Source organism: Eleutherodactylus coqui, chromosome 3, assembly GCF_035609145.1.
Source record: "Eleutherodactylus coqui strain aEleCoq1 chromosome 3, aEleCoq1.hap1, whole genome shotgun sequence".
Lineage (NCBI taxonomy): Eukaryota > Metazoa > Chordata > Amphibia > Anura > Eleutherodactylidae > Eleutherodactylus > Eleutherodactylus coqui.
In genome coordinates this window covers 53,024,516-53,038,404 of record NC_089839.1, presented here as the reverse complement: position 1 = coordinate 53,038,404, position 13,889 = coordinate 53,024,516, and the positions used below count along the sequence as shown (strand labels likewise).

General features: G+C 45.7%; 1 protein-coding gene across 2 annotated transcripts in view; it reads right to left on the bottom strand.

Annotated features, from left to right (window-relative positions):
- Positions 1-13,186, bottom strand: part of SERTAD4 (SERTA domain containing 4) — a 42,935-nt gene extending 29,749 nt beyond the window's left edge. Inside the window, exon 1 of one of the 2 annotated variants that reach the window (XM_066595596.1) lies at positions 12,945-13,186. The gene's annotated coding sequence lies outside the window, so the exon portion shown is untranslated. The remainder of the gene's footprint in view (positions 1-12,944) is intronic. The other variant, XM_066595595.1, reaches the window with a different exon arrangement.
- Between the last annotated feature and the right edge of the window lie 703 nt (positions 13,187-13,889).

The window sequence follows — 13,889 nt, the reverse complement described above, 5'->3', positions numbered from 1 at the left end:
TGCATTATGACTTTTTGGAGGAATCTCTGGTTTGGCTAATTTAGGTCTCTGGAAGAAAGGTAATTTATATACTTTTTCCCATTTTTCCATTACATGTAAGGGTCCTTTTACATAGGACGATTGTTGGGCGCTTAGGCGGCTGACAGCTGTCCCAACAATTATTGCTCTTCTGCTTTTAAATAGGAGCAATATATATTCAGTGAATGGAGGTGGAGTGGGCTGGAGATTGCTTCTGGCTGCCCCAGCCAAATTAACAGTAAACAGGCAGTAGTTCATAGATGAATGACTGCCTGTTCACACAGGCCAATCATCATCTGATTTTTATACCAGCCTAAATTGAATGACAAGCAAGTTTATTGCTCAGTCGCTGGCAGTGTTTACACTGACCAAGTAATGTTCAATTTTGCATGAGCCAGTGATAAACTGAATGATAATTGGGTCCTAAGGCCTCCCTCACACATGAACGTGGCAAAGCGCTGCGATTTAAAGCACCACGTTTTACTTTTGTTTTCAGCTGCGGCCCACACCGGCTTTCAGCGCTCCTCATCATTGATGAGGAGCGCTAAACACCCCAAAATAGAGCAGACTCTGCTAGAAAATTGCGGCATAGGAAAGGGCCATGATCGAGCAGCTCTCTGAGGCTGCATGAGATGCTCCACTGAAAACAATGGGAGCCTCTGACACTGTTTAGCGCTGAAAAAACCATCTGTGTGAGGGAGGCCTTAGGGCGAGCACCCACTGGCGTTTGCGTTTTCCGCGGGAAAAAAACGCAGCGTTTTCGCCGCGTTCCCCGCGTTTTTTCCGCCCGTTTTCCGCGGCGTTTTTCGCGGCGTTTTCGCGGCTTTTCCATTAATTTCCATGGAGAAAAATAAGGACACATATGCAACTGACAGCTCCTATGTTAAAAACGCAAACGCAATGCAAAAAAAACGCCAGTGGACAGGAACACATGTTATCTCTATGCCTGTGCAGGAAAAACGCAAAACGCAAAACGCAAAACGCAGGTAAAAAAACGCCAGTGGGTGCTCGCCCTTAGTCTCTAAATACCAGATGGATGACTTCACTGAGAACCAGTAACCCCAGCGCTGTATCAACGGCATCTGATCCAGACAACCTGTACCCTGCTCAGTGTTCACGAGGAGCAAGAACCCTGAAAAGACTGTCTATCGATGGGTTGCTCTTCATTTTGATGGAGTCTCTGTCTTGATTGATATGAGATAGTTTACTTCCTTTTGGAGAAGAGCTAATTTGCTTTTTTTTCCTTGGAGCATTTCTTATAAGTCTCCATGTACCAGCTGGATCTCTTCAATACGGTTGTCTAGGTGGGGCAACTCCTGGAAAGAGTCTTTCTGGTTGTGGTAGTAACCAGGATAGATGCTATGTGCCAATGGACTTGAGCCAATTATGGCACTCTGGGTAGAGCCTTGAGTGGTGCAGAGTGTTAAGGCAGCAGAAATGCAGTCCTGAGGGTTGTGTGTTCAATCCCTGCGTGGTTCAGGTAGTTGACTTATCCCTCTGAGGTTGGTAAAATAAGTACCCAGCTTGAGGGGGGGTAATAAATATAAAGACCTGAAAGCACTGTGCAATAAGTTGGTGCTATACAAATAACAAGATTTATTTATTTTATTTTTTAAGCATGTACCATGGCTGGGATGAGAGTTAGGTATAGTACCTGGCTGCTTAGAGCTTCATCAAAGGAGAAGGCACACAAGTTATGAGTTTCAAAAATGTATCTAGACTAGACCAAAGGAGCTTGTCCAAGTCCTGGCCAATCCAATGTATGCCATCCACAGGGTGGGTGAATCCATCCACAAGAAAGATGCAGTATGGAAAATTTATTAAGACCAACATTTTAAACACTGCTTTTAATATAATTTCCGCCGGCATGTGATGTGCTTGGCTTTTTTGTGCATCTACACAGAAATCTCCACCAGCTCGTAAAATTGCGTAGATCTCTGGTATAATTTATGCCATAAATCTGGGGTAGCCCCCTCCCAAGAAGCCCCATCCCTTGTCAAGAAAGTGGTGTGGAGGAGCAGAAGTCGCCAAATATTAGCAAGAGCAAGACTTGCATAAAATTTTGCACCTTTTTTACTCCAGACATTGGCATAAAAACTTTTAGAAATATCCCCCTTTGACTTCTGTTGCCTAAAGGCCCGCACACACCGAGAGCCGGTACTAACAGAAACCCTTTAACAATGTTCTACTCCCTGGTAGACACTTCCGCCGCTCTTATATTTACATGCCAGGTAGCGTTTTGCCGTGAAGGATCAGCATATGTTATTTTATTAATAATGTGTTTCCTCTGTTGTCCTCTGGCTTTCCTCATTGTATAATCACTGCTGCAGAAGCCGGGAGTCTGAAGACTTCGACTAGGAACGCAGCTTAATCCGGGGAGGGATAGTATTACATGACTGTTATTTAATAAGCCAGACTGTAAATGCTAGCTATTGAATGAAGAATCTCCGCTCCAGCATCTCTCCCTCCGTGATCAATTTCACCAATATAAGACGGTAATTCAGTTCACCCCATCAGTGTAAGGAAACAATGGGGTCATTGATGAACCAGCGGAGGTGACATCACAAAACTGGATTCGTAGATGATATTTATATGGAACCATCTACGGATTTGTTTTGCAAAATGCCAAGTGAACGTTGGCAATGAAGGGAAATGATCAATACCTAGAAATCTGTATGATAAGATTTTGTATTTACATGACCTGGCGTTATGAGTTAGACGGCGTACTTTGAGGCAATCACAATGGCCGCTTCTTTCGGAGTCTGTTTTGCCTTCTGGAAAATCTCGGAAGCATGATCAGCACGACTGGAAGATATGTGACCATGGAGAGCGTCCATTGTGACAATTGACAGTATGAAGGCGCCATTAATGGCGTCATCACGTGTTAAGATCGCCTGCCACATTGCCATGCATGCAGCCTTGTACTCATCAGTCCTATCAAAATCTATACCAATGGTGGAGATTTTGAAATGGATTTTGATGCATGAAATCCGCTATGTGTGAAAATACCCTTAGGCCTCCTGCACATGGGCGAATTTGCATTGCAAAATCCGAAATGGGATTCTGCCTCCGGATTCTGCAGCAAATCCAGCCCATAGCATGCTATGACAATACGCGATTTCCTGCACACAAGCGCAAATCGCCTGCAGTTTTCCACTCGCGGGGGAGAAATTGCAGCATGCTGCACTTCTGATCGGGCTACGCACGGCCGGCGTCCATTGAAGTCAATGGAAGCCGTCTGTCCCACGGCCATTCTGCAATCATCCTTGCGGAATGGTCGTGGCAGCCGCGTCATCGCCACAGCAACGGAGCGGCATCCTCTGTTCTGCGCATGGGTGCCGGCGTGTCGGCTGGCACATCAGCCGCAGAAGAGAAGATGGTGGAGAGGTACGCTGGGGTCACCAGCTGGGCACCAGAGCGAACTCCACTACAGGAATCCTACATGGCGGAATTTCTTGATGTGGAAACATGCATGTTTTTCCCATTGTCGGGGCTGAATCCGCAGCAAAAAACATGGCAGAAACCTGTGGACTTTTTCAGGTGGAATTCTGCCAATTTTGCCATGTAATCATACTGTTAAAGGGCCTGTCTGGCAGAGACAACCACATTTAGTTAGCCCTGTTAGGACATATGGACGCTCTACAGACATATGTTAAAGGGGTTTTCCAGCATATTATATTGGTACCCTATCTATAGGATAGACCCTTAATGTATGGCCAGTGGCAGGGACTGGGGGACCCATTTAGGCGGTGAGTATGACTTATTTTTAATTTTACAATGTTTCCAGCCAATTATATTTCTTCATTTCCTGAAAACCCCTTTAAACTTCTTTAGAAAGGATATCCAGTCATAATGATCTTATGATATGTCATAGATATACCTGAGACGTGTTGAAATCTCTGAGTAGTCCAAAAAAGGTGTTTCTTTCATTTATTGCAACGTTTTGGAGTATTAGTAATTAATTTGTGCCTTCTTGATCAATCAAGTCATTTCATGAAAACCTATACAACACAGCAAACAGTGCCACCTGTAGGCTATAAAGAGTACCACACATATGAGTCGACTTTGGTCACTCGAATGGGACTGAGCTGCAATACCACGCACAGCCCATAAGTAAGAGTGGCGCTACTTCTGGATGAAAGCAACCGTGCTTATCTAGTCTTATACAAAGAAGCGATTACAGTAATTGTTGTATACAGATGAAGATAAACGACTACTGGAAATTCAGCAAACACTTCAAATGGACAGTCGTTCTGTATCCGAATGGATGCTTTATGTGTATTTTACATTTCTTATACAAGTTCTCCTTCTAGGGGAATTAAAAACCTAAGGTAGGATTCCATGGGGGTGAGTCAGATGTATTGGCAGCGGCATCCAGAAATTGAGGCCAGCTTTGCAGGAGCCCTCAGAAGAATGGGTCTTCTTATTGCCAGACGGTCTTCTCAGAGGGATTAGTGGGGGTTTAGTCTGTGTACTGTATGTGTGTGAGAAATGCACACACATCGAGTGGGACAAGAGCCAAGCAACACTGTATGTCCGGAAAATAAACCCTTTCACCACTATGGAGTCTTGAATCACTCAGACCCTCCATGACGGGAGGTTACAGGAAAGCTTCTGCATACAAATGGCAGGAAGTTCATAAAGAAATAGTGATGAGCCTTGAGGAACAACCAGCATCGGAGTATACAGGATATACCATTACAGTCAGGAGATGGATAGAAGAACACTTCTTGGGTGTCCATGTACATTGGACTAAAGCTGAAACCCAGTTCATGCGCAACTTCACTCCGCAGCGGTGCCCATGTGTTTTTGCCCTTACACAGACGGATCAGAGTCTACTGGGGAACCAACGACAGTTGATACGATAATTCATCCCACATATAGAATCATCACTGTTAGCAGCACAGTCCCCATTCACGTGGGGAGATGTGCGGCCAACAACGATCATTTTTTGGCTGCACAAAGGATGCGATCCGCTGATCGATGAGCATTCACTCATTTGTCAGCTGATTGGGTGCAGCTTTACACAGGCTGACAGGCTATATGCACACAGGCCACGAGTTCCAAGATCATCATCATTATTTGAATGGGTTCATTTAATTATTTTTCATTGTTGTTTCATCATTGGGTATCTTCATTTCGAAATGCTATGGTTCACTCGATCATCACCCCACGTAAAAGGCGCTTAAACAAAGTACGACAAGATTACTGAAAAGTACCAGTCAGGGGGAAGAATAGAAGAACATATCCAAGTCATCAAACATCTAGTTTCCACCTCCGTTCCCAGGTTCCATCATGAGGCCGAAAACAGTGGGATTTCATCTACCAGTAGTAATAGTAACCCCATATTGTCCCCTATATCGGCCCCAGTAGTAATAAGTGACCCCATAGTATTCCCAGTAGTAATAACGACCTCCCTACTGGCCTCGGGCTGGGCAGCATCCCTACAGGCATTCTACTCACATAGCCTGCATGCCCGATCCAGGGGTCGGTGTGTCTGCACCGCGTACAGGTCAGCACACACAGATGCCGGGGGGAGAGCTCAGTGGTCAAATTGCACTGCCGCTGCTGGATCGGACCTGCAGGCTATGTGAGTAGAATGCTCCTGGGCCGGCTGGCCACATTAAATGAGGCGGTGGGCCAGATTTGACCTGCAGGCCTTAGAGTGACTGGACAAGGAGGTCACTATTGATATAGGCTGCCAGAAGAAGCATAACAGCTCCAGTGGTGTCACCAGTTAAAGAGACTCTGTCACCTACTTTTAGTCCTATAAGCTAAGCTTATGGGCTAAAAGTAGGTGACCCACTGAGTTCGGGGATTTGTTATACTTACCTCCCCCATCGTTCCCCTGGTGTGAGTGCTGGAAGCCACTGCTCCCATAGTCCTTTTACAATGGGCGGACTACTTAGCACCCGCTTTCAGTGCTGACACCGGCAGAACGACCAGGGAGGTAAGTATAACACATTTCTTAGCGGGTCACCTGCTTTTACCCCATAAGCTTAGTAGGATACAGTTTCCCTATAAGGCTGGGTTCACACCAACGCTAGGTTGTTCTGTTGTCCATCCTAAGAGCCAAGCAACAGCAAACCGGCACACCGGATAAAGTAGCACTGCATGCTGCGCCATTTCACCCAGGATTTCACAGTGAATCTGCATGGAGCTTCCGGACATCAAATGTGAACGTAGATGGAAAAATCGTGCCTATGCATGTGAATGGCTTCACCACTATAACATATTACCTACCATTTGTCAGGGCTCTCTACTGACTAATACTAGACACAGACTGATTTGTTAGCCACCCGCTGGCACATGCCTGACTACCCCCCCCAGCCTCCGGCTACACCCACGCATCCCGTTCGGTCAGTACATCTGCATTATACATTTATGGAGCCCGGTACTGCCGTGTAAGGAGTCACATTAGGGTGAACATCTGGAGAGGATGATGGAGTGCGCAGTGATTGCATACTTATATATACATATAAGTAGATGGATATGTGCAGCTGAGATCCCGGCACCTCGGGGATCCTATATAAAACATGTGCTTGTTCTTTCCTGTAGCTGCAGATCTGTATAACATATGGTTCTACGTCTGTGACAGTTAAAGACCTAGGAAATAGCTGCAGGCAACGAGCGGGGAGCCTGCCATCACCTAAAGCCAACGGTGTCTCTGCTGCTTGCTGAGCTCATTAACATTGGCCTATATACGGGTTCTGGAAGTCTCAGCAAGACTCTATAGGCTCCGCGTACCTATAGAAGAGAAGGACAGCGCTGCGAGGTGCACAGAAGGAAGCGGGAGATTGGATTGATCTATTTTGCATATAAACAGAGAGACAACATTTGGCTGGTGAATGTGTTTGCTTGTGGTATAGCAGGTTTATGGGCGCGCAGTTATGTAACCCGCTGCGTAATGCGTCCGTTCATTGCGAGGATGAAGGTTATCTGACTTGTACAATCTCCCGGCAGCTAAGATACAGTAATGGAATATCAGGAACGGAACACATATTGGAAATGCTGCAAATGTTCTGTACAGATTTGTACATGGGGGATCCATAGCGGAAAATAATAGCGGCAAAGTAGACGACATTTTAACAAATCTTCTGCAGATTTTCATTGTGGAGGGACAGTACAATCTGCACGAGAGTATGCGCAAATGTGTATGCTTCAGCATAACGTATTACTACGAAAGAGGTTGATTTGCGCACGTATTGGCGTGCTGTACTGTACTTTTTGGGGGCTTATTCGTATGCACATGTGACACCCTTGCCACCCTGATTTAAAAGACTATTTAGCCTAATGAGGTCCAGATGTCTTCTTTTCCCCATGATTTTGCACTGCATTTCGCACATCCCCTTGCACATTTGCGCAACCCCCATAGACTTCTATTGGGCAATTTGGTGCATAAAATGGAGTATGTTTTATTTTTTTGCGAGCACGAAAAGTGTACGGGTAAAAACAGGTAATGCGAACAAACCACTAAAACCAATGGGTGCGCAAATATGCCCATGTCAAGGAGCCCTAAATTGGATGCTATGCTGCAGAGCTAATAGGAAATTATCCTAAAGGGGTTATCTCACCAAAATCATTTATAATCTATCCACAAGACCACTGGGACCCCCAGAGATCACAAGAGCGGTGAATTGGTGCGCATGTCTGACCACCACTCCATTCACTTCTGTAGGGGTGCTGGAGACAACTGAGCTCTGCGCTCAACTATCTCCAAAGCCAACGAATGGAATAGCGATCACACATGTGCGCCACCACCCAATTCACTGAGGTGGACTCAAGGTGTGCTGCTCTTGTTATCCCTGGCTGATCAATCATTTATCTATCCATATGCCCATTAGTGAAGCTATCAGGTTAGCAGATATTGGAGGTGCTGCAGGAGCCTCGGGGGAGGATCTATGGGAGTGATAGAAGAAATTAGAAACCGGGTGTGCAGGTGAGTGAGAAATGAGGTGCCAATAAAGGGAAGAAGAAACAAAGGGGACATTGAGCAATATAATAATGATAACTTACTCCGTTCTTGAATTCATTCAGTAATTGCAAAATTCATTTAGTTTAATGTGGATTTAACCCTTTCCAATCCACTGTCTGACGTCTGAAGACATTAGGATTTAAGGCTGTACAGCTCCGATATTGGAGGACATCCGTCAGGGTTCTCTTACTGTATATTGCCAGCCTCTCTGCTGTTGGAGCCTATCCAACGTGTCACCTCATGCAGTACTGGCATTAGCCAGCAGATAGCGCCATTTTATAACAGCAGGAAAAGAGTAAGCCCCCTAGGAAAACCAGGATAGAAATTGGATTGGAAAGGGTTAAAGTGTGAAACGTTTCAAGTAGATTAGGTGTTACTGAAGAGTTACTTGTGGATGTGATATACATAAGAGTCTGTCTTTAGTTATAGAACAATTCTACCGTTAGTGTCTAATCTGCTTTGGGCTTGTTAGTCTGTAATCGCATCGTGATGTCATTCTATAGGATGTACAGTAGCAGTGTATGACTGGATGATGATGTCACACTGTCTATGTAGCACTACACTGCACTATTTCCCCCAAATTGCCAAAGGCAAAAAATTAGCCTAATGGTTATACCCTCCCAAAAGAGAATAATCTAACATTATATACTTTATTGACATGAATGCACTCAAAACAGACAGACACTTTAAAATTAAGGAATAGGTGGCTGAACTAAATCCTTACTGAGTCCATAAATGAACTAAATATATACTGCTAGGCAGGCTGTAAGGGCAATTGGCAGCCGAGTTATAAGCTTCCAGTAAACATAGCCGATGATGATGATGTCACACAGAACAGTGATGTCACGTAGCCTATGTAGTGGTATAGTGTGCATAATTGGATGATAACATCACAAAGGAGTACAGTGATGTCACACAGTCTATATGCCTTGTCATTGTGGGTGAATGCATGATGATATCACAAATGAATACAATCATGTCACACCGTCTATGTAGTATTATACTGTGTGTGTGATTGGACGATGATGATTGGAGTACAATAATGTTTGACAGACAGTGTTGCCATTATAGTCTGTGATTGAGTGATGATGTCACTTAGGTGTACTGATATCACACAGTCTATGTTGCAATATAGTATATGTGATTACATGATATCACAGAGGAGTGTGGTAATGTCACACAGACTATGTATCTTGTCTTGGATGTGTGTGACTAGTTGATGTCACAAAGCAGTACAGTGATGTCACAAAGCAGTACAGTGATGTCACAGTCCATGTAGCTTCTTATTTTAGAACTGGATGATGATGTTGCATAGTCTCTTTTGTATCTTATATCCTCTTAGCAAATAAATAGTTACATGCTATATCAACTATTTCAAGATCGCTTTATTTACTTCAGCCCTAGAAGAGATCAACCCTAAGGCCACGGTCACACTGGGCGGATTCCAGACGGAAATGTCGCGGTTTGGCCACAGCGAAAAACCGCGACATTTCCACCAGGAGAAACGCCGCGGCGGGTTTGAAGCGGCCCGGCCGCTCACTCTTCCGCTGCGGCCAGAGCTCTCATAGAGGAGAACGCGGCGGCAGTGGAAAAAGAAAATAGACATGCTACGGTCGGCTTAGCCACAGCGGATTTGCCGTCCCGTGTGGACCAGATTTCTGAGAAATCTCGTCCACATGGCTGGCTAATCCAGGGATTAGCGGTCCCATGCAGATTTGCCATGGTGAAATTCCGCATGGAATTTCTGCGGCAAATCCGCCCTGTGCGAACCCAGCCTAATATGCAACTTAAACAAGAGCGTTCATATATATATATATATATATGGGCAGTTCTGAGCAGACTCATTGTTAAACAAAAGCTGACAAACCACAAAAACATAAAAAGTAAAGTGGTAAATGTAGTAAAGCACTAAAAGCCTCATTAATCCTATTTGTACACCTAGCGCTGGCCAGAAAACCATAATGTGCCATAATATGAAGACATTAAAAGTCACTTTGTGTGATTAAAAGGTGTAACTTTCATGCGTGATTTCTGTGTGTTACGAGATGCACAGAAATGGCACTTGAAGAAGACCCATTATTTGCATTGGGTGCTTTTCTCGCAGAATAGAAAAAACGCAGCATGTCCTATTTTTTGGGTGATATCGCCAATTATTTTTATGGGACCAAAAAAAAATTGCATTGCACTTGCGTGCAGATGCGATTGCCACAGCCCAAGTTTGAAAAGTCGCTGAATCTCCTATTTTTGGCAATTCTTGTTCTATGCGACGCTCCAAAAACGGATTGCATTTGTATGCCTTGTAAGTTGCATGTGAGTGTAAACCGTTTTAAAAGCATTATACTATTAAAACCGCAGACGATTTTTCTTTATATTCGTGAAAAACGGATGCAAATGTGATGCAAATGGCGCATCATACACACAAATTGTAGTGAAATCAAAGTAAAATGGTCAGCTTCTCAGTGACCTACATCGCACTCACCTGTGTTTATACATAACAACTAGAGATGAGCGAACGTACTCGGTAAGGCCGATTTCGCAATCGGGCACCGCGATTTTCGAGTACTTCACTACTCGGGTGAACAGATTCGGGGGGCGGGGCGTGGCGTGGCGTGGTGGAGCGGGGGGTAGCAGCGCGGAACAAGTGGGCGCTCTCTCTCTCTCCCTCTCCCCCCCACTCCCCTCTGCAACCCCCCGCTCACCCACAGCGCCCCCGAGTACTTTTCACCCGAGTAGTGAAGTACTCGAAAATCGCGGTGCTCGATTGCGAAATCGGCCTTACCGAGTACGTTCGCTCATCTCTAATAACAACCCTAATAGCTCTAACGCCGCTCTCACGCAGCCTGCTTTTTACAGCGTTCAGCGCAGCATTTCAAACGCCACGCTAAACGCCTCCATTAATTTCAATGGGGCCTCGCAGACTAGCGTTCTAATGACGTGATTTGCGAGCGCTGTCTGCTCTATTTTTGTGCCTTTTAGCCCTCTTTAACGCACCTCATCATCCTTCACAATGACACCATGCATTAAAAAACGCTGTACAATGCGTTTGAAAACGCTGTTCAAAATCACGGTAAAACGCAGCGATTTCAAACACAGCGTTTTGCTAACACCTGTGCAAGAGCGGTCTTAGGGTCACCTGAGTATATGCGCAAAAACGCTCCGCACAGCGCAGTGTATTTGAGCATGAACGAGGTTTGAAGAGGTACATAATCTCCGTGTTGTGCACATGTCTAGCATAGTACTGTAATTTTTTGCGCACGCAAGGTAAATTAAAGCCTAATAAGGTCAAAATGTGTTCTTTTCCCCGCATTTTGCGCAGTGTCACATTCTTCCCCTTGCGCATTTTCAGACCTCACATTGACTTCTATGGGACTCTTGCTGCACAAAACACGAGGAAATAGAAAAGGACTAGAGATGAGCGAGTATACTCGCTAAGGACAATTGCTCGAGCGAGTATTGTCCTTAGCGAGTACCTGCCCGCTCGGGTGCAAAGATTCGGGTGCCGGCGGGGGGCAGGGAGCGGCGGGGGAGAGCAGGGGGGAACAGTGGGGAGATCTCTCCCTCTCTCCCCCCCACTCTCCCCTGCTCACTTCCGCAACTCACCGCTCACCCGCGCCGGCACCTGAACCTTTTCTTCCGAGCGGGCAGGTACTCGCTAAGGACAATACTCGCTCGAGCAATTGTCCTTAGCGAGTATGCTCGCTCATCTCTAAAAAGGACCAATTTTTTGCACCCACAAAACGCGCAAAAAAGCGCATTTATGAGAACAAACCCATTGAAATCAATGGGTTCTATTCTCTGTGTTTAGTGTGCGCAGATTTTGCGTGCGCAAACACGGTCCTGTGACAGAGCCCTGAAAAGGACAAAAAAGACCTCAAAAAGCAAAAATTGTCATCTCTTTCCTAAGAATTAAAAAGTAGCCAAAAAACCACAAAAACGTGCCTGGAAATGAAAAAATAATGCCTTTTTCTAAATAAACCATCTTAAGTGATTGAAGATAATCCCTATGTTACCAAACCCCTGGCGTAGGAGGAAACGTACGAGTTGTTGGAATCATCGTAGCAATTAAAAAGTAGTATTTTGCCCCCCGCCCCCAAGTTTTAATTGTGCAATCCCCCCGCCACCAGTGAGTCGAATGTATTAATGTGAGCATCCCGGGTGCCTATAGAAGAGATCTATATGGGAATATCTGCAGGCTCCCCATCTGTCACCTCCATCCCTGTGGCTGGAAGAGGTAGACGTGTAGCAGTTAACCCTCAGGTATGTCAGGAACACTAAAATATTCATCTGCCCAACCTAAAGTGACCTTTCTGGCAGCTCTGCAGCCTGCTGAGAACAGACTGCTCCCTCCTCCAGCCAGGGGCGATGTTCTGACCTGATCATCGCACAAGCACAGACACGATCCCTGGATGCACAATCATATGCTCTCCCTTCCGTAACAGACAATTAGTATTCCAAACAGCAATTACCACTATTATCATGTTAACCCCCTGCACGCAAGACCTCCGCCACTTTTCCCCTTTGTCACCAGATCCGGCTGCGTTTAGAGACTCGTTGGCTAATTATCTCCCGTAACGCACAAGTATCCAGAATACGGCAGAAAAATTGGCGGGTGCAAAGTGCCCTGTATTTGGAAACAGATGACGACATGTTTGGTGACAATTTTCACAAGTAATGCTCCGAAAAAGCGTTGCTTGCGAAGGAACTGTCAAGAGGTGTTGCCCCACTTTGACGCACAGATCAACGGTGTAATTGGGCATTTAAAACAATGCCCCAATGGGTATCGATCCGTGGCGTTAGGAGTTATCGTAGCCTAGTAGAAAATTAGCATTGCCAACCCGAAGCAAGGGCTGTAATAAAGTTTTCGGGGATGCACAGGGTGCTTTGTGCCTCCTCGGTCTGCAACCAACACAATGCCCATAGTCTACCACCCACTCCGTGCTCATCGCCTTACCAGAGCTGTGTCCTGCCTGCGTCCTGAGCGATGGATCACCGGATACCAGAGCGTAAATCCCCAGTCCGTCGCTGGCATCTGTGAGCCCCTGGCTGCTGCTGTGTGCTGCTGTGTGCACTGTGGCTTGCAGCAGACGTTATGGTAATGCAATGATGGCTTATAGTCTAGCAGCGAGCGTGTGAAACCAGTAAATCCTGTTTAACATTTCCCTCTGGATCTCACAGTGTGCCCCCAGGGTTAGAAAGGAAATATGACAACCTCGTGTCTTAACCATGGACTAAGCTTTCTATGCTCCCTCCTCCAGACCAAGGAGGTGTGACTGCTGGCACCTGGTGGCATTACAAGGCAGTACCCAGACCTATGCCGCCTGCTGGAAGCTACATGAGAAGAGGTGGCACAATCATTTCCATCACTTATCATCATGACAGATGCTGCTGCCTGGGTTATCAGAAATATTAACAAGGTTACCTGCTAAACCCAGACTCACGGATGTAGCAGAACTGAATTTGTCACACAGTATGCAATGCAGAATGCTCTTGTCTATACTGATACATTGTATCAAACTGTAGCTCTGTGGCTAGTTTCAGCCTGATATCTTCTTCTCACCGGTGGTTTAGTAATTTATACTTTACCATCAGGGGCGTAATTAAAGGCTCAGGGCCCCCCCCCCCCCCCCCCTCTATCTGTATCTGTACCCGTACCCATACCTACACCATGCTGCACAGAGGCATAACTTGAAGCTTCTGGGCCCCAATGCAAAACCTGTAACAGGGCCGCCAATTATAATGCTTTATTCATAGTACTGGGCTCCCTATATGGAGAAAAGAGGCCTTATGGGCCCCCTAGGGCTCCTGGGCCCGGGTGCAACCGCATCCCCTGCACCCTCTATAGTTACGCCCCTGTTTACCATTATTCTGTCCTTGTTGTAGTAGATATCAGCTCTGC